Raw genomic sequence first — 26,886 nt, 5'->3', positions numbered from 1 at the left:
ATAAATAAAATAACAGACAAAACAACTTGCCCTCTCCGTTATTTTATTTCTCCTTGTCTCAGGGTTTAGATTATGTTAAAAAAATTAAATGCATTTTTTACGTGCGTTGTGTGTGTGTGTAGGTGTGAACGGTGTGAACGCGAGAGTCCGTGTGCGTGCCTCTGCGGATGCGTGTGCAACACTGGTGTGTGCAGGCGTGCATGCGTCTGTGTGCATGTGTGCGCGGGAGCGCGCGCGTGTATGCCACGTCCCTGTGCGCGTGCGTGTATGTGTGCGTGCGTGTGCATGTCTGCGTGAATGTGCGTCTGTATGTGTGCTTGCGCGCTCGCGTGTGCGTGCGTCTGTGTCTGTGTGCGTTTCATTTTGTTAGCCCTGGACATTGGTGACATAATTTTTTTTAGAAAGGGGGGGGGGGGGGGTCCGTATGCCGCAACCTACCGCCACATTTTTGAGGGTATTGGGGGGATTCCCCTGGCTACGCCACTGGCCCTGGATGTAAAACAAAATGTAATTTGTGTAGCTAAAAAGCGGCAGAATATTAACAGTAGTGGTCAGGTGTGCCTGCAGAGACTTTCAAACTTCGTTTAAAAATAGGGTGTAAAAAGAAAACAAAAAGTCATTTTGGGAACAAACTACGGCCAACCTACTTCAAAAATTGCAAAAAAAAAAAAAAGAACTTTTAAATTTTTGCAGTGAAGACAAAGGCACCGGCACGAGCGCGTGGCTTTAGAAAGTGCCTCTTATGAACGAGTGCTCGTACAAACAAAAGCACACTACTGAGCGATGCTCACGCGCCTCTCTGCGCCTTTGTCTTTACTGCAAACATTTCTGAGATGGAGTATGGTTAGAATTTCGAGCGCCTTTGGGATGATAGCATCAGTGTCACGAAATACCGTGACGTAATCTAGGCTGCAAGCCATACTCACGAAATCCCTATTTCTATACTGAAAGCATTTATGAAAATAAATATCCTTTGCATTTAAAAATATTTTTAAGGGCACACATTGCACTTCGGGCATACTGTGAATTAGAGTAGCTTGTCTTTATATTTACCCATTTTCATTAATTCATTTATAATCGTTGTTGAAGTGCTACAAATATTTATTTTGGAAAATGTGACGAAGCCATAGCATAAAAAAAAACAATAAATTTTGCACAAAAATGCACAAAAATATATAAATGCAGGCACAGTTTGTACTACGCGACGAAGGGATAGCACAATTGTTAAAAATAAAGGCAGTGTTTGTACCAACTCTACCTCGTTGGTTTGTACTAAAACAAAAGAAAGCGTCATTTCCAACCTCCCTTTCATATCACAATTTAGTGTTTCCGAAAGCGTTATTTTTTTTTTGTTTTTTTTTTCTCCACCTGGTTTCCGAAACCGAAACCAAAAGTATTCAGAATTTACAGTAGCACCAAAACAATTTTGCACAAAAGCAGTCCCTCCAAAATTATTGTCGCAGGCGCGTTAAAAAAAAGCCGTTGTTTATACGACGTGTAAAAAAAAAGTAAAAAAGAAACAAAAAAAGAGCATTTAAAGTTTTGCGTTTGTGACCACCACTTGCTCCGTAGTTCCAGATGGTCTGGCACAGTCTGGCATACGAATGGGAACCGCGCCGCCGTCGACGTCGCTCTGTGGTTTGCGTTCATTTCTACGTTTAAACCGATTCCTTTACGTTTTTTTTTTCTTTTTTCTTTTACAGGTACTTTGTCAAGAGTAACAAACGATATCTGGGAGACGCTGATGGACGCTGCGTCTAGTCAACGACCGTAGGTTGTGCACGGCTGCCGGAGCACCTTCGGGAAACGCTAACCGCCGGTAAGCAAGTGTTTCTCTTTTAAATTGATTCGATAGCGTGTTGATTGAACATATTTGAAGGGATATCCAGCTAGTTTTCGTTGTAGATTCAAAGTTTGAAGTGAGACGCATGCCGAAATGACAGAGACGAGCTTAGAGCATCGCCGCCGGGCGTGTCATGTCCGAATAGATAACTGTCGAGCCAGTCCATCCAGGCTGTCCCTATTCGCACTCCGAGTGCGGATAGTGGGCGCGTTAAGTCGGCGCTTCTTTACTCCTACTCCGACGCTCCGAGTTTCATACTCCGAGCGCAGCAACTAAACGGCGCATAGCGTACAAGAGCGCGATACACCGAGGCTGCGTTCCAAACAACGAGGTAGAGGGGCTTAGAGCGATAAACCGGGGTTCCGGTCTGCACTCGAAAGTGACCCCCATAACAAGGAGGTTATAATGGGCAGGAGGTGGCGTCCCTATCCCCAATGCATGGAGCGAAGTGTAACGGAAGTAGGCGTGGCCGCGAGCCGCAACGAGCATTTCTTGACCAATGGGAAGCCTAGTGAGTGGGCGCCGCCATTAATTTCGGTGCAAACAACCGCGTTGCTATGACATTTCCGTGGCAACGCGATTGTGTGCACCGAAAGTAATGGCGGCACCCACTGTTATTTGAAACAGCGAGACTTTTATACTATGAACGAACGGCTGGTTGCCCAGCAGAAAGTAAGTTACTAGAATGGAGACGCTCTAGACGACGCACCGTGAAGGACTTGGCGGTGCGCAACGCATTTTTTAATAAACAGCAGCAGCAGATCGCACGAGCGCGCATGCAAGCCAGGAGCGCACAGAACGGGCTCGCGCTTCCAGTTCTGACTTCGCTCGCACATAATGTGGAACTAAGTATAAACACTCACGCTGCAAAGCATTTGCATCGTGGACGCCCACGGCGGACGCCGACCGCATCGAAAGCTAGCCTCGTGAAGCACACGCCGGAGCAGATTAGAAAGCAGACGAACCGCCGGTGCGCAACCCCACGGCCTCGGAACGGGTGCGCAAAGCAGTCTGGGATTAAACGCATCTTCCGGCTTCACTCAGGCTGACGTCATGCCGGGTCCTGTCTGTTTAAACGTCCTTGGGGCAAGGACGTTTAAACAGACAGGACCCGGCATGACGTCAGTGGAAATAAACATATTTGATACACTAACCAGATAAACATATTTCCGCTTGCCTTCATGCATTGAGAGTCTACACACCAAGAATTGTGTCCATTGCACGCTCTGGACCTTACGAGGACACTTGCTTCTCTGACCCTTCAATATTAATTAAGGAGTCATACCAGACTGGCAGACTTCTTGCAAGGGGCTGCACTCATTCAACCTTTCCTGAACATGTGGTGCATCCGAAAACCAACTCCAGTGATGTGAAAATGGTATTTATTAATTTATTCCTACCAGGGGCCTTCGTAGGCATTGCAGAGAGAATACTTAAAACTACACACATGATAATAGCATTTAAGCACACTGCTGTAACTTGCTAATTGGAGAAACAAACACACCTCTGAGCATATAGTTTAATAGTATGTGTTGATGCACTGTTATATAGCATGACACTTCCTATATGTATGACACAATAGACCCTTTGCAGAACCTTATCAAGCAACACAACCGTCACCATTTTTTTCGGCGCAAAGCACACGAATGGGCCCCAGTTCACGTCGAACACCAATGCAGCATTCGAGTCCAATAGGTGCTGAGCCGAATTCACAGGGATGGCGGACATAACATTCTTGTCGAACAAATACCCAAAGTATGAAGGCCTGGGGTAATTACAGTAGTAGCTACTGTAATTTGTTTCATCAGAATTTGGCAGACGGCAAAGGCTACGGTCTCGGTGAGTCAATACACACATTGGAGAGAGGCACATGACAGCATATCACCAGAGTGCTCGTCTGCACAGATTTGTCACACACCTTCGCTCCGTCTCTGATTGGCTCGAGGGGGCTGTGGCGGTTGGCCTTTTCCAAGTTACGGTGATGCGAAGTATAGACAGCCCACACTTTTAAAAAGAGTATATTGAAGAGACCGAAAGGAATGGTAGTCAACATTTTTCAACAAGACTGCTCTCCAGGCAAGGGATGAACACAAATATGAATCATCTTATCCAGGTAATTAGAACAATTAAATATTTGACCGACTAATACAATGCACTCTTGATGGAAAAGAGTATAGCTGCAATAAATCCTACAAAACAGAAAAAATGCGCAGTTAATCTATGCATGCAACAAAACAGTTGTTCTTATAGCAAGTCGAATATCTTTGAAGCAGGTGCCTGCAACGATTTATTCTTCCCCATACTCAATAAAACGCCAACCTCGTAGCTGAAAATAAGCGTGCACTTCGCACTCACACACACAAAAAAAAAGGAAGAAAAGCGATCGAATGTAGAATCGTGGATTAGTACAAAAGGTTAAAATCGCAGGAGCTTCCTCGCTAAAAGTTGCTAAGGTTGTTCGGTGACGGAGGGCTGAAACAACTTCCCTTAGGCCCTAACGCGACGTATGCGTTTCGCGTAGATTCTCAGATATTTCAATGTTCAAACAAAGCTAAGAGAATGCGAAAATTTAATGTTAAAAGCACTCAAATTTCTATCGATCCCCGGACACATCCCGGAATCCAAGCACCGGTACGGCGATGCAGAGCTGATGCTGTCTCACAGGCGTTAATATCCAGATGATCCAGAGCGATCTTGCGCAAAAACAACGGTATAAAGTCTCATTCCTTCATATTTTCACATTATACCTGCGTCAGCGAGCACGAAGAAGCCCGAAGTCGTCGGAAAGCAGCTGCACATCACGGCTACCGCGCGCCGAACAAACCCGCATCCGCCAGCTCTGGGCGCTGCCATCTTACCTGTGACGTCACGGCTCTTGGGAGGTCACGTGACGAGTGGTCACATTTGCGTAAAATATGGCGGCAACCAGGGGGGGGTGCCACTTCTGAACTTCCGGTTTATCACTCTAAGCCGCTCTACCTCGTTGGTTCCAAACCTACTCGAATGGATCCGAGTTACACTGGCCGATTATGTCACGTGACAACAAAAATAGAGAAACGGTGGACGCGGGTAGGTTTTCGATAACCACCTTTACCCTAGAGTTAGATCGGTAGATCGAGTAAGCTCCTTCCGACCGTTTATACGGGTGGCAGAAGCCGAAAATATTTCGAAGATAAATAATTAGGCCCGTGTGGAGCCGCAGACTCTAAAGCAAAAGAGACTGCAACGTATGAAGTTTCTACGAACGTTTTAATATTCCTGAAAGCTTTTAAGACTCGTTTCGTGCACATATCTGGAAGGTTACCATGGCCGATCTACAGGGTGAAACAAGGAGACGCCGGGCTCTTTAAATTAATTGAAAAATTCGGTCTCTTATAGCGAGTTCGTTTCGCACGCACTGGCACCGTTCGAGTTCTCTCCCAGAAGGCATCGCACTCACAGTGTTGCACGGAAAACTGGACTCAAACGAACTTGCCAAATGCGCCGAGTGCAGAAGACTGATGCTGCCGCCATCTATGTTGTAGAAAAGGCACCGACTTCAAACCGAAACTAGCGCCTTTCTGTTCCGAGCATAGAGGTTCTGAGTGATGCGTGGGAATGCGAGAATGCAGTTGCTACCAACGTTTATCTACTAACGTTGGCAACTGCAGCCTGTAGTTTATAGTTGCGATGTCTTCAAGCAGCTCGGCTGCCGTAGAGCTAGTTACAGACGGCGTAAATTTCCGCAACCAGCTGTCTACAAAGCAGCTGGTTGCGATCTTTCAATTCTTATAACCGTTTACACTGAAGAAAACTAATGATGCTGTCCGAGCAGAAGCTTGATCCGTTTGAGCATGGTATTATGCGTGAACCACTGAAAGGGTACGGCTTAAAACTAGCCTGTTAGAATATCCAGCAAAACTGGGATTTTCGATTTAAATCGTCACTATAGGTGGATTAGATATTAGCTTTGGTGAGGGCGTCGAGAACGAGAGCTTTCTCGAACAAAATACGACGGGGCAAGTTAGCTGCTTAGGTAAATGTTAAACATGATGATGTTGCCCAATCCTCGGGTAAAGTCACCATCTTTAGCTTTCTCTGATGCTTATTGGGTAGTCAGAGGGGGAGTTTTATCGACAAATGTTAAATTTTTCACCCGCACACGGATGGTGATAGAAATCTCGAGGGCCGCTGTTGCGTTTGTTCTGAGCATTTCTTTACACACTGGTATATTTCAGCGTTTGTACGGCAACAGAGTGATTTAAAACCTGCAAATGAATCGCGGGTTGTCAATTGCTTCCTTCGTGAAATAGCAGGCGCTCACAATTCAAGTTCGCGTTTGATTTCGTTGCCCGCGGGACATGATTTCTATCAGAAAATCTACTTTTTTTTTTTTCCGTAGAGTAGATTGTTGGGCTAGTTAGTTTTAGAATTTGGAATACATTTTAGCGCTCAAAAAACAGGGACAAAGAGGCGAGAAACAGACAGCACAGTGCGCTTTTGGAATACATTTTAGCGCTCAAAAAACGGGGACAAAGAGGCGAGAAACAGACAGCACTGTGCGTCTGTTTCTCGCCTCTTTTTTTTCCGTTCGGTTCCGCCACATATCGTAGCAGACGAACCCTCGTCGTCTGCTCCCGCTCCTCGCCGGCCCCGCCGGAGCGAGGCATGACGGGATTGCATTTTGGCGCACTCCCGATTTTCTCGGTGCAGCGAGCGCATACACGCGTGGGGTGTCAGCGATGAAACGAACTCGGAGAGTGCAACCACTCGTGGAGCGCCGGCCGAAACGAACCCGTTCCTTGCTGCGAGTGGGCACGCGTGGGCACGAGTGCCGTGAAACGAACTCGCTATTAACCTATCGCGCTACGACTTTGTGCAGCGTTGCCCACAGATGGTGCATTTTTTTTTGTAAAATTTGAAAAGAGCGAACTTACCTGAAGAAAAAGTAAAGAAAGAAAAAGGCTTAGCTCCTATGGAAACGCAGCGTAGCCACCGGTCTGCAAACAACACGCTGCCGTTTCGCACAAGCCACAAGAGATGGCGCAAGCGGTCGTGACGCCAACTGCCGCCAACGAACGAGCAGACGACGCAGACAGGAACTGCAGTTCCTTGTTGTTACCGCGCTTGTTTTTGTTTCTGCGATTGTCGCCGCCCGCGGAACGCGCTCCGCTTTTGAGTCGAAACGATTGTCTGCTTGAGGCGCTGGCTCTCGGCGCCGTATGCTCGTTCGTTGGCGGCGTTCGTTGCGCCATCTCTTGTGACCCGTGCGAAACGGCGCCGTGTTGTTTGAAGACCGGTGGCGTCGCTGCGTTTCCATAGGAGCTAAGCCTTTTTCTTTCTTTACTTTTTCCTCAGGTAAGTTCGCTCTTTGCAAATTTTACAGAAAAAAGTGCACCATCTGAGGGCAACGCTGCACAAAGTCGTAGCGCGATAGGTTAAGAAACCGAATTTTCCGGTCGATTTAAAGAGCCTGGTGACTCCTTGTTTCACCCTGTATTTATAGGGAGTATTCACTGGCGGCCATAGCTATGTGTGCGACTGCTGAGCCTGTGCTGACGGCGTGCTTCCATAGTTCTTTCGCCACGTGCGTTTCGCACCATCAAGATTGCCGGTCTTAGGAGCCTATTAACGTGAGCTCGTTCCGAGCATGCGCTCTAAACATCGCCCTCAAATATGGCGTCCAGTGAATACTCCCTATTGACCATGCATGCTGTTACGATTTCAATTAAAGAAAACATTCTTGAACCGGCTCGTCGACGCAGGAAACCCTCAAATTTGTCAGATTCCCTGGTTCCGTCGGTTCCGTCTCGCAGCGAGACGGAAGCACGCCGATACCGGCGCACCGTTGTTCGATTGCACGTCAATTCGTTTTTAGGCGGTATGCATGGAGCAAACCTTTCCCGCAACGCTAACTGGTGTTTCGGCTTTCCAATCTAAGTAGTGATGGGACGAATCACTGGAGATTCGGATTCGGTCGGATTCGGAAATTTCCGAACTTCCCGCGACGAATATTTGGCAGATTCGGAGATTCGTCAGGTTCGTCGCTGGTTGCAGACGGCACTATGAACCTTGTCGTAAACCTCGCGAATGCGGTCAGTTGTGTTCCAGATTTCGTCTTGCTTACTTCAACTTACGGTATGTACTGTACTGTCATTCTAAATCCTGGCACGCGCCCAGGTCCAGCTGAGCTGATCGGTGTGGTTGGCGTAGGCCTAACAAATGCACGGTTTTGGTTTCTGTGCGGTTTCGAGGGGATCGGTAAAATGTAGCGAAATGCTGTGCATTATACATAATGTGGCGCAACGCGCAATAAATATATTCAGGCAAGGAAATGATTCGTCTCCTTTTCTAGAGCTAGCTGCGTAAGACGCGAGAGCGATGAAAAGTGTTGCTCGTCCCAGCTTCGACCGCGTACGGCACCGGCGAAGAAAAACGTCACACTGGCACTGTCGTTTCTCCGTCTCGGCAGCAAGTATTGTATACTTGAACTTTATTTGATGAAAAAGAAACAACATAGGGGTGTCTAACGCAACTTTATTGTTCAGGAACAAACAGTAATTAAGATATCATTAACTAGAAAGGTACAAATACTCCTTCCGCCGTACATAGTATGGCGCAAGGACTTTTAGATTGCTTCCCGTGTTTTGATAACAATACCGCAGTGGACACACGTTAAAGATAATCGAATTGAACATACTTAGATATGTGTGGTGTGTGCTACTGGTGCTACTATGACCGTAATTATGGGCACGAGATGTGTTCCTGCCGAACTGCACGTACGGCATCAATCTCTTGTGGGGGGGGACTGCTGCGAACCTCGGACGAGCGCGGTCGACGTCTCTGGTAACCCCGGAGTACGAGAACTTGATCTTCACGTAAACATCAGCTCGCTCCGTCGACCCGCCGCTGCACCGGCTGCACGTCCGCTGAATCCCGCCGGGCTGGGGCGGCCACGCCTAGAGCACTATATAGCTCCTTCGGAGCAGAGTAGCGCAATCTAGAACGCCGCCTCTCGGCGACTAGCGGCGAACGCCCGAAGGTTCCAACTGCGGTCAGAAATGCATGGAGAACGTGAGAAAATCATTGTTTCTTCAGTATTGTGGGGATGTTCGGAATGGCAATCGTTTTTGACATAATAATGGAACATTTTAGAGTAACTTTCGCTAAGTTTTGTGCCCCGCAAGGACGTGACTTTTTTGAAAAAATTGCCTGAGCGGCATCATGCAGCAGACGACACGGCGACGTCACACCATTCACGTGACCCGCTCCGGCCAAACCGAAAAGCCCATCTCCGCTGCGAGCAAACATCGTCTGCTTCAAACGCCATTGCCTTGGAAATTGCCTTCTCAAATTTTGCACACGCATCCGATATTATTAAAACTTTGATAAAATGTTTAGTGCTTTACTAACTTCACGACAGACTAGTTTTGAAAAGTGTGAACTCGCCGTTCATTTTTTAATCAGCCGTGTTGAGTCGATCTTCATGTATTCTCCCATAGGGCGGGCCGCCTCCTGGAGCCCTGAGTACCACGTGACTCGCGCCGAGCCGCTCTGTCGGCCATGTTGTCGGCAAATCACGAGGTTCAAAGGATTGCGCTACTCTGCTCCGTAGGAGCTATATAGTGCTCTAGCCACGCCCAGCCTGACGTGATCCACGAGGAACTTTTCGTGCTTGCGTTTCGCTGGAAGGGCAGCCGCGGTTGTCACTGCCATGGCCCCGCCGACAACGCCGGAGGTCCCTGGTCCACAACCGACTGTCGCCGAACCGCCCGGGCCACTCGGGCGATGAAAACATGCGCTTGTATGCTTGTATTTCCACGTGCACCAAGCATGCCTATTTTGGTCGTAATCCGGAACCGAAACCAATGTTCCCGCGATGCCTGGTTTCCATTCTCGACAAACATCCAAAATATTATAAACAAAGCGGAGCATTTTATTAATTACTACGATATTATATTACAACATTATTTTGTGCACTTTGTAGAATTTAGTGAATTTAGTATCGCGAAAAGTTGAAACACTCATCAACGTGATCTGGCAACCATGGCAACGCTTTGAATATTTCCGAACTTTTCCGAATCGCTTGAGATTCGGCTACTTTTCCGAATATTTCCGAATCTTCAGATTTGGCTCCGAATCTCGATTCAGATAAAGATTCGTCCCATCACTAAATCTATGTATAATTATTCGCTGCGGCTGGGCTAAGCATTCTAAGCAGGGCAGCGGTCTGACTGTCCTTTCATCACAACTGTTCTGTCGCCGAGCTATCAGCACTTGGTCCGAGAGATCAATTCGTTTTCAGGCAAGACGCACGAGCAAACCTTTTCCTCAACGCTCGCTGATGTTTTGGCTTTCAAATCGAAGTATCTTTATTCGCTGGGCTAAGCATTATAAAAGGAAAAGCGCGGTCCGAATCTCCTCATCTCTGCAACTTTTCTGTCGCTGTGCTACCGGCACGCTACCGTTTGACAGACGAATTTCTTTTTCATGCGAGATGCACGAACAAACCTTTTTCGGAACGCTAATTGCTGTCTTAGCTTTCAAATCAAATTGTTTTTACCTGCTGGATTAAGCACTGATCAACTGAAAAGGGGCAGCGCTCCGGCTACGCCTCTCGACTCGACGGTCTCAAAAGCAGCGCAGCCATCTTGTTTGTTTACGTGACGTCATGGAGCGCAAAGAAGTCACTCGCGCTACGAGAAATTTTCGGTGCACGAAGAGCGCGCTCGAGTGTCGGTCTCCGGTGGAACTCCTGTCCGTTTAGTGAAAGGAGCATCAAACTCTCGCGCTCCGGAGCATGGACTTAACGCGCCCCGTGGTGGATTCCAATCTGCACTCCGAGTGCGAATAATTTTGGATTCTTATCCGCACTCCGAGTGCGGTTTGTGCTGGATTCTTATCCGCACTCCGAGTGCGGATTGCATGCGGAGGCGCGGACGCTCGTTAGCACGAAGCTGTTGAGTCTGTTGGATCTTATTTACCTGCACTCCGCGTGTGGCGCGATTTTGTCGCGGGAAACTATGAACACAGTGGTGTAGATGTTCTCAATTTTGTGTTGTGAATGACATCGGCTTTTATGCAGCCTCGACGAGTCAGTGGGAATATTGGCGGTCCCAGTTTCAGAATTAGATTAATTTCAAGCAAATATTTTTGCTTTTATTGAAAGAAATAATTAGCCTTGGGTGGTGCACTTGAGAGTAAACGGTGCTCACGCCTCGGGGATTCGATGCAGGTGATCAATGTGTATGTATGTGTTTGTGGCGGGGGGGGGGGGGGGGGGGGACTTTTTTATTAATATTTTCACTGTGGCTAGCATTACGTCCAGTCGGAGCACTGAAACACGTATACCTAACCCCCCCGCCCTCCTCTCTCTCCCCCGTGAACCTGGGAAAGGCTGAGATTTGGACTTAACTTGGGTGACGTTGGACGTAACACTAGACACTTCGTAATATTTTACCCACTCCAACACTCGGGGACATCCCACTCACATCAACACCCCCCCCCCCCCCCCCCCCCCCAAAAAAAAAAAAAAGGTTCTGGCGATAATTTTTTTTTTAGGGTTAAATATTTTTATTGATGAAAGGAAAAAAACTAGAGCAGTGCACAATTTTTTCCCTGTATTGTCTTGTGCTTAGATGCGGTGGCATAGGAAAAGGGGGGGGGGGGGCAGGAAAATCAGTCATTTCCAGTAAACAATATTATTAAAAAAAGACCCTTCCCTTTCCTATGCCACTGCCCTCATCATCTCAACACAAGACAATACACGTCTTCTGAACACTTTGAACACTACTAGATGGGGGAATGCCTGAAAAGTCCCTGGCCATTTGTTACTGTAGCTTTTCTTTTTTTTTAAAGAATGATTTGTGCGTTTGTGAGTAGACAACGATAGATGTGATGGCTGTTAAAAGTTGTGGGTTTCGGGCGCGGCGGCAGCGGAAGTTTGGGACATCTGTGTGCGTGTGTGTGCTTGAGGGGGGCGGCAATTGCGCCTTAAAAATTGTTTGCTCGCCGTCCGTTTCCACATTACTGACCCCACCAGCTAAGCACCACACAATGTTAATGCGCTAACTATAGCAAAGCTTCCTGTTTTTTTTTTTTTTTTTTTGCAAATAATAATAATTTGTTTAACAGAAAGAAGAAAAAGAAAATACTGAAGGAAAAATAGGATTGCTTATTTCCTGCTTTCATGCCTTTTTACAGGTCCCCGGAGCGCGAGTACAGTTCAATCTTTACCCAAATGCGCCACTTAGCACTAATCAATCTCGAAAAAAAAAAAAAAGAGGAAAAAGAAAGGTGAATTTTTTGCATTTGCAGTAATGTTTTGAGGTGAGCTAGTCGATGGTGTATAAAAAAACATAATTAAAACAGCGCAAACGAACACAAGGACAATTAGAAGAAGGGACACAGATAGAGCGGTGACTCACGTCTTTTTATGTTGATTTGTTTTAAGAAGACGAAAAAGAGAGCAAGTCGTGAGTCAGCGCTGTGTCTCTGTGCCTTCTTTTACTTGTCTTTGTGCTCGTTTGCACTGTTTTAATTATATGTTTACGATTATGCATTTGTTTCAAATTGAACTAATTCCGAAACACAGGTCTTCCCCCCAATTAAACACCGTGCAACTACTAATATTTCTGTGGAATTGGCGCTGCCAACATCAGTGATGTGATTGCTGCACCAATTGTGCCAAACTCTGCGCCAAGGGGCTAACTCTGCTACATCCTGCTACATTTCGCCAAAATATGGCTAATCTGTGCCAAACCTGCGCAAAAGGACCAATCTTGGTCGCCTTTCAAAAACGAAACTAAACTGAGAATTGTAATTGAGCATGCGTTGGCTAGGTGGCACAAGACACTGCCCGACACAAAGTACCCTGCATCAATCGTCTATGCGGTCTTGCATGATTTTTCCCGCCATCTCGCGTTTCGCACTCTCGTCGTCTCGGGAATCTCACCTCGCGTCTTTTTTTCTTTTTTTTTAATTTTTTAGTGATAGACGCGGCCGTGTGCGCGGACGCTCCGACGTTAGTGTGTCGGGTTCCAGACTTGCCGTCATGCTGTTAAACAAAACCACGTTTTTACGTGGCAAGAGTTACTTTGTGCTCACAAAGCTCACAAAGTAACTCTCGTCGCGCGACGTCGTGTGTTGCCGTCCCCACTTTGCTGCAGATATAATGCTTTCTAAACTGAAACGCATCGACATTCCTGCTCTTGTTTAAATCATACGCTGCTATAAAAATCCCTCTTTAACTCAATGACTGCTGTGTCGAAATAATAATTACCTAGGTTTCTCTCGGTGGGCTTTCTCCCGAGAAAGACCCCGGTACGTGAAAAATCTGCCGCGAAAGAATGTTGATGATGAGAAGTGACCTAAAGCAAAGAAGGCAGTGCCTGCACGCTGAACCTGCACGGCACGCTTGTTTGTCTCGAGTTCAGTCGTTGCACAAAGCGCTCCAAAAACTTCTTGACCCTGGCTCGCAATGTCTTGCATCGATACGCTCAGGTCCTTTTTTTTGTGTGTTTAGCTTGTACCTCGCCCACCGGCCTGGCAAGCACGCACCGCTGGACTGTTTATTGTCGTATGCTGGACAGTTACATTTTGTACATGTATATTATTTTGGGAACCAGTTGGCAACAAAGCAGAGTGGCATGGTTTCGGTTTCGGTCGAACAGCCGTTGTCTCTGCTCATGCGACGAAGCACGTCTAGGTGCAAGCCTGCCGAAGTTGCCCTCACGTGCATGTGAACATGATTGCACGAGAGGCACCATCCAGGACGCTTGCAATCTAATGTCTTACGTTTGCTTACTTTTTATAAAGATGTGCCATATTAAAAACCAGTAAAACGAAAGCAAGTTTTTTTTTGTTTTTTTGTTTTTTTTTTTCAGAATTGCTTGGCAACGCTCACAGCACTGTCTACTTGTGGGATGTCTCAGCAGCAAAAACACAAGCAGCGAATTCCGCCCAAACACGTCGCATCACAACACAACACAAAGTGCCCTTCGTTTGTCCAGCATTTAAAACAAATATTTATTTTTCTAAGAATGTGTGCTCCAAAAGTCACTTTTTCTGCTCCGAAACACTGTTTTCCCTGCTCCAAAAGCCACTTTTGCTGCTCCAAAACACACTATCTTGGCCGCTCCAAAGGCCACATTTGCTGCTCCAAAACATTGTTTTAGAGCAGCAAACACCTAAGTGCAAGACCTAAGCACAAACTTAGTGGGACTTGAATGTGCCTATTATCAGTGCTGCATTTGAAATCAGAATGGCAGTGGCCTTATATCTGTCCTTTCAGTAAATTTTACATGATATAGTTCCTTAAGCATCTGTCCCTTTGCAACAAGTCAGGATTACAAAATTGTCAAATGATTTTTATTCATTTTAACGACCACATTTTTTTTTTCAAAGTTCAGTTTACATTTTAAGGACAGCGACCATCCAGTGGTAGTTTTCAGCACTTTAGAGACGTCTGGAGGCAAGTTGGCTCACCAGATAGCAAAATTCGTTGTCATAGCACCGTTCAAGACCAATTATTGGCTACAATTGGAGGACGACGACCATTCTGAGGTAGTTTTCATCATTTCAGAGACGTCTGGAGGCAGGTTGGCTCACCGGAAAGGGAACTTTGTTGTCATAGCACCATCTAAGACCAATTATTGTCTACAATTGAAGGGCGACGACCATTCCGAGGTAGTTTTCATCATTTCAGAGACGTCTGGAGGCAGGTTGGCTCACCGGAAAGGAAACTTCGTTGTCATAGCACCGTCTAAGACCAATTATTGGCTACAATAGGAGGACTACGACCATTCCGAGGTAGTTTTCATCATTGCAGAGATGTCTGGAGGCAAGTTGGCTCACCAGAAAGGAAACTTTGTTGTCATAGCACCATTCAAGACCAATTATTGACTTCAATCGGAGGCTGACGACTATCCCGGGGTAGTTCTCAGTACGTTGGAGCCATCTGGAGGCAAGTGTGGTCACAAAATAGAGAACTCGAATATAATAGCACCATTCAAGACCAATGATTGACTATGATTTGGGGACGACGACAATACTCTGATTATCTTCAGCATTTGAGTTTCCTCTGGAGATCCCCCATTGCCTTGCAGAAGTGTCTCAACACCTCTCGCGGAAGTGTCTCAGCGTCATTCTCAGTCGTCGAAATGGATGGGCATTGACTCCTTTATGACTGCCACTCGTGCATTCTTCATAGAACTTCTGTATCCATTCAAACGCATTTCTTTGCGAGAAAACATTTCCATTTCCATAATACTGTGCACAAAGTTTTTTTTTATGGATATCGGTATATTCATATATATGGAATTACTGGACACCCCTTCATATCACGAGAACGATGACTGATTCACTTCTACAAATTAAGCATGGGACAGCCATTCTTCCTACCACCTCAGTCCCAACTGAACTGATTTAACAGATTCAAGCCTGCACAGCAGTGACTGGAGATACAGCAACCTTGTATGAAAAGTGCCGATAAGACAGTGCAGCCAACAGAAGGTGTAAGTTGACCAAAGTGAAATAAGTTTTTAATCACCCTCGTACGACATGGATCCTTCGTAACGTCTGCATTCTGGCTCCAACCATACTTATTCATTGTTTAGTTTACTTCATGAGCCAATCTTAGTAACGGAATACATATAGCATTTACACCAAGACACTCTTTGTGGCTTTGTTTTAAAAAATGAAAGTTACATTAAAGCGGTTTTGCGCAGGTGAGGTATACGGCCAAGGGAACATAGTATAGGGGGCTAATTGTAACGATCAGTTGGCTAATTAAGTAAAATTCATTAATTAACTTTTTAATAAATGAAAATAGACACGTGGTTCCAATTAGAAACTTGTTCAGCGTCACCTAAGGCCACTATATCAACTCTTTTTCGAAAGATATAACGCAGGGGCTGTATATTACAGCGTTCCATGAAAACGCTCAATTTGGACGCGTTTCTAGGTTTCGATTTGTTATTGCAGTGCATCTCTGCGCCCACGGTCCTGCTCGACAGTGGCTGAGACGTGCAACACAGTTGCGCCCAACTTCCCTCTATGCTACAAGGTAAGCGAGGGAGTGGCTTTGCGCCGCGACTACCGGGGGAGGAGGAGGAGGAGGAGGGGGAAGAGGGAGGGGAGGGGGAGGGGACAGGATTGCGGGCGCGGAGAGTGCTCGGATAAGTAAGCGAAACCTAGAAACACATCCAAATTGAGCGCTTCATTAGAATGACGTAAAATGCTGCCCATGCTTTATGTTCTAAAAAGAGTTGATTTAGTGGTTTTCAATGGCGCTTAGCAAGTTTCTAATTGGAACTATGTGTCGATTTTTAATTATTTAAAAAGTTAATTAACGAATTTTAAATAATTAGCTGACTGATCGTTACAATTAGCCCCAATACTCTATCCCCCTGGCTGTATAACTCATCTGCACAAACCGCATAAGTGTAACTTTCACGGCTTTTTAAACAAATCTGTTAAGTTTTGAAAGAAACACCTGGTATATCTTTGTGTAGGTTAAAACTTTCCTACTTTGACCTTATTATGGTCATAAAAGTCAAAATTAAATAGGTTGTTAGCCTTCAGAGAGTGATGAATCAGTCAGCTATGAAATTAGACTGTTTGTGTCTCCACTGCAGAAAGAAAACTTACCATATGCAGCATGACTGCTAACTTGGGGTCTTTACATGTAACCTTATAACTTGACCTTCTGTCCTTCTTTGTGCTGCATCAGTCATTATTCTGCTAGCTCATAAAATTGAAGATAGTTAATTTTAGGTTAGTTCAAAAAGTAAGCTGCATTACGCTCTGGTTTCTCACTTATTTTAAATAGTCAGTGTTACGTAAAGTTTCCCCAGATTGGTAAAGTTCCATCTTTCTATGGCAGTCATGCATTTCATTCCTCTGGTTCTATTATGCTGTTCTAATTTCTATGCCTAGGTGTTGAGGGTTTTTCTAAGTGTCTGTTAGTTCTGTCTTTTAGCAAACAAATACAAGCTGTGCCTTAGACCTAGACATTGTACATAGTTTCTTTTCTATTTCACCTGCTCTGCCTCAGATCTCAATCATGAAAACCAACACTAGGATTATCACATTAAGCTTAGGTCATTTATGACCTACATGATTTTCCAAAATAAACCATTCAGATTCCCGATCAGCCTTCATAAGCATTTCATGTTTTTGTTAGTACCTGAATTATTTCCTTAAGAAATTCGATAAGCAGATGCTGGAATAAGCGAGGCTCGAGTCTAGGGCTGGGGTCCAGTTGCTTGCCAAGGATAATTTAACCATACATATTTGTATAAAAATGTCAAGTGCAGCCAGAAAACTGAAATACTGGGTATTTTTATGATGCCTACTTCACCACACAACTTATGTGCATTGCAACAAAGTGCACCCCAAAAATAAAAGTAAATATTGTATTCAATTTTGACAACAATTTAAATTTATCGAAGTACAAATACAATTACTGAACGATTATTAGCTTCTACGGTACTGCAGAACATGTGGTAACATCTGTACCCAGAGGGGCATGGCGTGTGAGCTGTGGCACAGTACACTGCCTGTCTCCCTAGTTGAACGTAAGGCGGTGGTGGTCTTTGAAGTATGAAAACTCTCACTAGGTCATCACATCGTGTCTATGAGAACAGTCATCTCTTCGCACCACCCGCCGCAGCCTGCCCTAATACAGTGCTGAGCAAATCTCGCATCTTAGTCGTTATGATTTCCTGTCACCGCTACAAAGCGCGGTCACCAGATAAGTTTCGACTGTAGAACGACACAGTTTTCCGAAGCTAAGATTTTACTCGGGAGACAAAGAAACTTCTCTTAAAAATTGTCCCAACACTAAAAAAAAAAAAAATAGCCTTTTCGTTGCATTATTGTCTAAATGCGTTGTTCACCGCAATTTAATGTGAGCGGAAGAATGTGGCTACAATCGGCTGATCGCCGAGATCATGCACTGCCGCTATTCAACGCGCTGACCGGAAAAAAGGAAATACGTTGAAAGTAAAAATCAGACGTTTACAACACCCTGTAACACCGAATTAGAGCGCAGCTCTTAAAGAAGACGAGGGAAGGGTACTAAGGGGAGGGTATACCCCTCCTCCCTCCTCCTCCTCACCCACTCATCCTCCCTGCTACTCCTCCCCTCCTCCTCATCCTCCTTCACCCCCTCACCTCATCCTTCAAGCTCCTCTCTCCTCCCCTCCTTCCTTCTCTTCCCCCTCCTCCTCCTTCCTTCCCTCCCCCTCATCCTCCTCCCTGCGCATTGCATCATGGGTAGTGTCCCATAATGCACCGTGCGGTTACGCTGACTCCACTCAAGCCGGAAACGGGTGCCTAAGAGCTGCGCTCTCAAATAAACAAGGTTGTAAATAGCAATACGTTACAGATATGCGCAAATAACTGCATACGAATAAGCACGCTGAAATAAAACCCAATGGGAAGATGGACGTGAGCCGTGCGTGAGCCCCACATCTGCATACCTTCCCCGGTTAGGGCTAACATACACTGAGAGTGGAAAGTCAACTTGAAAACGGGTCGATAAACACTTCACATAATATTTTGCATCTGTCGCAATCGAAGGTCATTCTGTTGAGGCTATTATGCTGCTGTAGCCTAAAAAACTTTGTACAACCAATTTCGTCCACCGTGTAGACCGCCACAAACCAGCCGACATGTTTTAAATCCAGGATTAAAAAACGACCAATTGAAGTACCCGATGTTGAGCGCTCACAATAGTCATGGTTTAGTGCTAGGTTTAGCGATAAGTCATTTTGGTGCAACAGAACAAAACCAAAACTCAGCTTAGGTTCCCTGCTAAGTTCTGATTTGCGCTAAGCTGCATCGGTGCAACTGGCCCTAAGTCTCAGACCGCCGCACTTTACTGTCACGACCAAGAAGGCACCCAAAACAGGCAGTAGAAGATGCTGGAAAGGCCGCCGGCGGCAGTCTTTGCAACGTCGTCTGCTCTCCGCTCCTTATCTGGGAAGCAGCTTTACCGCATTGCACGCGGAGACGCCGTTGTGGCATGCCGATAGAGGCGTTCGGAGCGCTAACGACAACATGCCGGCGGAGATGACGGAGAGAGCCTAGATTTAAGAGAGGGAGCAGTAAGTGCGCCTGCATTTGATTGTCGCGTAGCCAGTCTAGCGAGAAAACTGGGCAAGAAAAGAGGGACATAAAATATAATACAGATGACCCAGGCTTTTAACTTGCAACAAAATATATATTGGCTTCAAGTTGCTTCCCAAAGCTCCATGAGGGTGTGACACGAAGAGGGACGGGGAGAGGACGGTGAATGAGAGAAGCAGGGGGCTATGTGCCTATGCCAACAGCTAAGCGTATGCAGCGGGAAGTAGTCTGCTGAGTGTCAAGCAACACGACGCCATTGGCTACAATATGTTTGCTTTTTGAAGCCTACATTTTACCTTTCTCTTCCCTTAGTGAAGGCACCTGTATTGTTTTCAAACGTGAATTCTGTTGTTTGGTTATAGGGAATGAATTAGACTGTTGCACTTCCATTTTGTGTTAGTTCAATCAATCAATCAATCATTTTATTTGCACCTGTACAAGTACAAATGCTGGGAGGCAGACAAAAAGCCAACGGTTGTTTGCTTGACAAGGTATTCTCTTTCACCTACTTGACAAAGCGAGCTACAAAAACAGCGAAGAAATAACTATCATATGTCTCACAGAGATAAAAACAGGAAAAAAACAACAAAAAAAAACAGAATGAACACTTGTAGGTATGACATTGTCGTGAAAACACTTATTGGTTTGAGAGCCCTGTGTTCTATTTCAACATAGAACACATGGTTGTGCACCATAGAAGTGGAAGTTCGAGAACAGTGATAATATGCAACCACCAGCTCTGCAAAGAAATGCTGCATGTAAAGCATACATACATTATTTTCAGCAGGAGGTCGCATTTTTCGAATGTGCTCTTGCTGCACAAGCATTTATATAGCAGACGCATCTGAGGGTTCTGTACTCAATCAATAGTTATTTTTTAAATTCTGAATATTAGAAGATTTGTACCTAACAATCCATCTTATTTGCTAATAGCACCCCAGGAGCTACTATCGCCCGAAGATGTCACAGGCGGTCATGATTCTTTGAGGCAGCGGAATTTCACCGGTAAGTTGCCCCCCCTCACCGACTTTTTGACAAGTGTGCTTGCCTCTAATGGCCCTTTCAGAAATTTGCATCAGGAGCTGTAGCTTTGACAGCATCCGTTGCAACCACAATGTCTGCAACGACCACAGTGTGTTGCTTGGACACAAATTTGACACAACTTCAGCGATAGACTTTTTGCTAATTACCCAAGCACCAAGGGGAATGCTGGAAACGTAGGTACACATGCTGCACACGGTTGCCTTCTCTGCATAAAGGATTCGAGGCAAAAACCAAAATAGGGTTTCGAGGAATGTGTGTGCAATGTGGTATTTATTTTAGATTTTTACCTTTGAACAGATTCGCTTGCAGACACCAGCACATGCAGTGTATGTTCATACACTCTCAGCATTCTCTTTTGTGCATGGTTAATTTGGGATATGGTCTATCCTGACATATATGGCAGTATGTAGTGTTATTTCTGTGACAGAAGATTCTCTATGGCCATCAGCATTTTCTTTTATTGGCCATGCCTTAAAAAACAAGGTCTTTTCAAAGTATGATGGGAAAAAGGTAGGTGTTTTTGTTTGTATAGGCTTGATGTTGTTATTATTCCCAGGACATCATTCTTGCAGGCCTAAATAGAAGAGCAAACTGTGATTCACCGCACTAGAACTGGAATACTCCAGTCTCACCGCATTCTTGTGTTGCAACCATAGAAACATACAATAAGTTTCCTTGTGCAGTGTATTACTGCAGAAGAAAGCAGGCATGGTTCACACACTTGCAACTGCCTACAACCGGCACGGCAGTCATAAGCATTTATAGAGGTTTAAAGCCAGTCTTTTAACCTCTCCAGCCAGAAGCAGTCGCAAGTGTGTGAAACAGCCTTTGTGCCTGTTTTATTTCTGTTAATCACTACCCCTGGAATGAGATCAGTTATGAGCAATCGAAGCAGTACCGACTGAAACCTAGTTCAGGCCAACATCTTTATGCGAGTTTTTAATGCACATTCGCAAGCCTGTTGAAAGCATTTTACGTGCATTATCTTTTTCTTTCAAACTCACTACAGATATAAGCACTGCATTAGCATGACTCTTCCCTAGTTTGTTAATTTTTCAGCACACAGTCGCTGACCAACGTACTAAAGCAGGCTCCTCTGGTCCGTGCAATTTGCTTTGTAAGCAGTCGGTCAACTGAACCTTCGGACTATGTCCAATCTGATGTCGAGGTTGGGTATACTGTCCCTATCATGTGAGCAGATAGCTGAAATTGTAGCCGCAAGGCTAGCTCCCTCCCCCCTGTGAAAGTAGGGTGTTTTTCGGGTGGCGGATCTAAGGTTTGGGAAGCGAGTGCTTTCCTGTGGCCCTTTCAACCTGCCCTTGACGCTTCTGCTTGTACAGCGCATGCTGACAGCTACTTGAAGTATCTTTTTGGTTGTAGCTTTTGTCTCGACCACAGTTTTTAAGGGCCTATTAGAATAGTTTCATTGATTGACCCTTAACTTGACACTGTAAGTCAAGCAGGCTGTCATGGCCATGCTCATCTCTTATTGGTGCTGTATCTTCAGAGTTTAATGTATTAGCTGTTAATTGAAAGTTGGCTTTGAGGCAAGATGCCGAGTTGTCAGGTTGTAAACCAGACTGAGGTTCCTGCAATTTGACTGAGGCTTATTGTGCTGCAAGATCAGTCTAGGTTCACAATACCTGGGTGGTTGAGATGAATCTTCTAAGTTTTGTTCTAATTAAATCTGTATGATTTTCTTTTTTAGCACCTTTCAAGCTAAGTGGTTGATGGTTTCTTTTGTGCCTTGTCTTTTCAGAAGTGCATCTTTAACACCTTCAGTTTCTTTTCTACTGCAAGCCTGGTACTACAGCTTGTGGCTCGTGTAGAAGAATAGAGGGGTGAAACCAAGGCTCAAGTGACTGTGGACTCATGGCCCTCAGACAGCTAGAGCACCAGACCAGGCACAGACCAGAGCCATTTATGCTCCACTTCTAGAGGACATGTTGCTGTTTGAAACTACCAAGACTCATGGAAGCTGCTGACAGGAGGCTGTTGGTATGTTCAGTTTTATTCTTTAGTGGAATTACTTCTCGGAGCATTGTAATTATTTGTGTAATAATGGCAATTCCTTGTTCAATATCTGCAGAATATAATTGTTAGATATACATCCTTAGCCATTGAAAATCTGGAACTTTCCACAAGTTCTGGTGGCAACCACATAAATTACAGTCGTGAAAAACACCAAGCCTATAGAATTTCTGGTTCTAACTGACATCTATCGAGAATCACTCCTCTGGTAGCATACCTCTTGACTTAAAGGGGCCCTGCAATCATATTTAAGCGTCTACCTTCTTTGCGGTTTCCAAATCTCTTGGGGTTCGGGCAAGGCAGCGGGCACGGAGAGAGTAACTAAATACCAGTGCGTTATATTTTAACCGGACGACGTGGAAACCTCCTCCACCTACGGGGGCGACCTGCGGTGCCGAAAGCGCGCAATTTGTGTAGTCTACTGGTCAGACCCGCTAAAAGCTTCTTTTTAGTCGAAATACAAAATATAAGTGGCGCGGACCATTTCAAATATTTATGAAAGTACTTTTTGTTCAGTATTTTAGATCAGAAAAGAAACAAATGCAGTCTATAAAGACGGAAACAAGAAATGACCCGTCGACATATCCACCACCAATCGGTGGAAAAGGCGGCGCTTACTAGAGGGTTAGTGGGGTCAGGCACCGATGAGCGGCGAGCGTAGAAAGGTCTCAGATGTACGCGGCGGCGCTGCGGTCGTATACAGGCTCGAGGATCCGACTGGTTCCGGGCGTTTCGAAGGCCTTTGGCGAGCAGATTTGGCTTGCGATTTGGCCGTTTGGTGGTATGGTAGCGCGATGTGGCTCCCTTTCTGAACTGATTTTTAACTCGTGTTTGCTGTCGTTGGTGGCCAATGAAGCGTCATGCCGAATCAGTGTTTAATCGTGCAGCAAGTGCAGTGCGAGCCACCCTGGCCGCCCGCTTCATACAGCCTAGCCGAAACATGCTTTAGTGGCGCCCTCTCGAGCCGTCGACACGGAGTGCGGCAGCCGTGTGTGCTTGTTGAGCTCACTAACCCTCCTCTAGTTCACAACCACTCAAGCGACGAAGGACGTCATGAAAGAGGGTTTTTGTGCTTGTTTTTGTATTTTTAATTTGCCTATATCTTTTAAAATAAAGCAAAATTCGTGAAAAGAACAGTTTCATTAAGATACGACGTTCAGTGCACTCAGGTTCAGTGCAAATTGAAAACCAGTACAAAAGTTCTTGCAGGGCCTTTTTAAAAATCAGCCATGTAATCCCTGTACAATAAATCGTTTCTTGCATCTGCAAGTACAGATGTCGAAGCCACGGACAAAAAAACCAATCTTTGTTGGCTTACTAGGTCCGGGCCCCGAGAGCTTGGCAGATGGTGACGGAGATGCAGCAAAAACAATCAAGGTAATAAATATATCCGGAAAACGCATTAACTAAACGGTTAACATAACTTAATACATGTTATACAAAAAGTAGGTACATAGGTTCGGAGATAGAAATTCACCTCACTATTGTTCTAGATCACTCAGCATCATATCTTCAAACATCATTAGATACACTGAGCCTAATATGCTCCTAAACAAAAACAAGCACAGATTTAGAAAGACATTATCATGAAAATACAACTTTTGTGATTTATACATGACATTCAATTAAATTTGCAACGTAAACAACAAACCGTTGCTATATTCAGTGGTAAAACTGCTGCGCTAATTGCGCCAAACTGCGCCAGAATGAATAACCTGCTACATGCTGCTCTAAAGGCTGTATTTGCGCACAATTTGCGTCACGTCTGCGCCGAAAGGGAGCAGTTCTCAAAAAGGAAACTGAAAGTGTGGCACGTGACAAGCGATGCCACTGAAAGTTAAGAAAGTATTTTTTTTCTTGATGCCTAAGTAGTATGTGCGAAGAATAGAGCTGCGCGAATATTTTAATTTTCTAATAGAAGTTTGAAATAATATGGTGATATTCGGTTAAAAAAATTAACTGCAATATTCATACATTTCGAAGTGTTGATTGCAGCGGGTTAGCCCCCTTGAGTGCGCTTCTCTTCAAGCACAGTTGCATCGCTGTGTCAGCCATGAAGCTGACACAGCAACCTCGCGACCCGCTTCATCGCAGCTGTTTCGCGCGCTTATGCGAAAAGCACATCTTCAAACTAGTATGGTGCACGCGCACGCCTAATGTATATTAAAAGAAAAAAAAAAAACATAAAAGTTTTGGGATTGTTATTATTACATTGCAGTAAAATCTTCAAAATTTAACTGTGGCTATTATTCAAGGGTATATGTTTGAGTCCGTTGCAAGTCAAGAAGGTAGGGTGAGGGCAAGACGGGCCGGGGCAGAGGAAGCAGATGGAACACTTAAGAGAGATTTCCCCCTCTCTTTTCCAGCATTCCGTCTGCTTCCTCTTCCCTGGCCCGTCTTACCCTCACCCTACCTTCTTGAGTTACAACGGGCTGTAGGCAGCAATGTTCTAAAAACCTCTGTTTATTGTTTGTGCTTTTTTTTTAAATTCAGAATCAACAAAAAATATTTTTATATAGGCAGAAAATTTTAAAAATCCCCTCAATTATGTATGGCTAGGCTCCTTTATAGGCTTAATTTTATGTCAAATTTGTCATTTACTTGCCATCCCACTGTAGGTACTGGACGTTCTGAGGCTACAGTCTATAAATATAGCTAGATTAAATTTAACTACTCATAAGTGGGCAATTAGGAACAACCTTCGTAAGTCCAGCTGAATTTTTGTTCAAGCATGGTGGAAGAGTAGTAAAAGGCATGGAGAAAGGTGCAAGAAGTCTTCAATATTCAATTAAAAAATATTCGACCGTAAGGACTATTACTATTCACTTTGAATTTGCTTCGAACCCAAAATCTATTTTTGCTCATGCCAAACGAAGAGTTTTCATTGTTTTTTTTTTTTGCGGACGGTGCTCACATCGATCGCAATGAATAGCTACCGCTACTTGTGATCGGTTAGAGTAGCTATGTGCTCCGCTTAGCTGCTCTATGAACAGCAGCAAGTTGAATACGAGGGAGGGCAATGTGAGGCACTTTCAACCATAAGTGTCCGTTTGATGTTAAATTTGTGACAATTACGTCACTGTAATAAAATCCGCTACAAAGTAGCCGAAAATATCTTTTTACGTTAAACACAGACTGAAAATGCCATCGGTACTAATAATAGGTTAATTGGACTTCTACACAATTGCTGGCGTATGATTGTTCAATAAACAAATAAATATCTGTACAGGCCATGTCTTCTGCGGGCATAACACTTCAGTCTTCCAACACTCCAACAGCTACAGTCTTTTCTATGGTCTAACTTTCGAAGAGATTGTATAAAACTTTCTGACATGAAAGCTCAAAATTGTCTGCTCCAAAACCAATATTTTCCTGTTACAAGAGCTGCTCCAAATCACCTCTTGTCAGTTTCACCACTGTATATTCCTATACTTCTCAAAAGCATTTGACAGGGTGTCTCATAACCACCTTATCGTGCAATGTCACAATTGATCCCTTTATTGTTGCCTGGATTTTCTAATTTGTTTCCAATCAAGTTCAATGCACTGTTATAAATAACTTCATGTGATCCAAGTCCAACTTAATTAACATTGGGCATTCCTTTAGAAAACATGCTCAGACCCCTTCTTTTCCTTATCTGTATCAATGATCATACTTTTCGTGTTTCGTCCATTATCTGCCTTTTCACAGATGACTAATTTACTCCTGTCACAGATGGCAATTATCACTTATCCTTGCAAACTGCCTTATTATCCATAGCGAGTTGGTGTGATAGTGGCTGTTGTCCTCGAGGATAAAGAAATGCAAATTGCTTACATTTGACAGCTTTCATTACCATTTTTTATGTCTACAGTATTAACGATACCATCATCAGCACCTTCTTGTTTTATAAATATGTTTGTCTTTATATAACAAGACATTTTACACGGATCACCCGCATTAGACCTACTATCGGTAAGGAAGACAGCACACTTGACTTTCTCCTGGACAATTTAATACTAGCCACTCCTAATATTAAATGCGTTGCATACCTCACCTTTGTATGCCCCAAGTTAGAACATTCATCATCTGTACGGTCTCCATGGCAGAACTATCTTGCTGAAGAATTAAAACTTTCCCAAAAAAGTTTTACAATTTAGTTATTCTGTCTACTCTTCTTATACTACAGTGATGTGATTGCTGCGCCAATTGCGCCAAACTGCGCCAAGGGCCCAACCCTGCTACATGCTGCTGCATTTTGCCGAAATATGGGTGATCTGCGCCAAGCCTGTGCCAAAGGACCGATTTCGGTCGCATTTCAAAACCGAAACTAAACTGAATGCTGTAATTGAGCATGCGTGAGCTAGGTGGCGCAAGCGTCCGCCCGACAGAAAGTACTCTGCATCACTTGTCCATCCGGTCTTACATGGTTTTTCCCGCCGTCTCTCGTTTCGCGCTCTCGTCGTCTCGTGGGTCTCGTCTCGTCGGCTTTTTAAAATTGTTTTAATTGTAGACGCTGTAGACGCGGGCTTGTGCGTACGCTCCGACGCAAGTGTGCCGGATACCAGCCATGCCGTCATGCTGTGAAACGAAACCACGTTTTTGCGCGGCGCGAGTTACTTTATGAGCTGAAGCACTCGCTCCTGAAATCAAAGGCCGTGGGAAAACTATAATTTGTCCCTGTCTGCCAGGTATGGCACTTTCTAAACTGTAACGTAAAGACCGCCGCATGTTCATCAACATTCCTGTTGTTTAAATCATACTCTACTACAAAAATCTTTCTTTAACTCAAATACTGCTGTGTCGAAGTATTGATTACCTAGGTTTCTCTCGGTGGGCTTTCTTTTCAGAGGGACCCCGGTACGTGAAAAATCTGC

General features: G+C 44.8%; 1 long non-coding RNA gene across 2 annotated transcripts in view; it reads left to right on the top strand.

Moving 5' to 3' along the window:
- The first annotated feature begins 1,576 nt into the window (after window positions 1–1,576).
- Window positions 1,577–26,886, top strand: part of LOC115319078 — a 39,690-nt gene continuing 14,380 nt past the window's right edge. The window contains exons 1-5 of one of the 2 annotated variants that reach the window (XR_005798112.2): window positions 1,658–1,819; window positions 15,255–15,336; window positions 15,806–15,887; window positions 19,889–19,960; window positions 21,759–21,997. This is a non-coding gene — a long non-coding RNA (uncharacterized LOC115319078). Of the gene's footprint in view, window positions 1,820–15,254; window positions 15,337–15,805; window positions 15,888–19,888; window positions 19,961–21,758; window positions 21,998–26,886 lie in introns of both variants that reach the window. The other variant, XR_005798111.1, reaches the window with a different exon arrangement.

Source organism: Ixodes scapularis, unplaced genomic scaffold (genome assembly GCF_016920785.2).
Source record: "Ixodes scapularis isolate PalLabHiFi unplaced genomic scaffold, ASM1692078v2 ptg001789l_1___fragment_3__unscaffolded, whole genome shotgun sequence".
Taxonomy (NCBI): Eukaryota; Metazoa; Arthropoda; class Arachnida; order Ixodida; family Ixodidae; genus Ixodes; species Ixodes scapularis.
The sequence above is the reverse complement of the archived record's forward strand: the minus strand, read 5'-3'. Positions and strand labels throughout refer to the sequence as shown.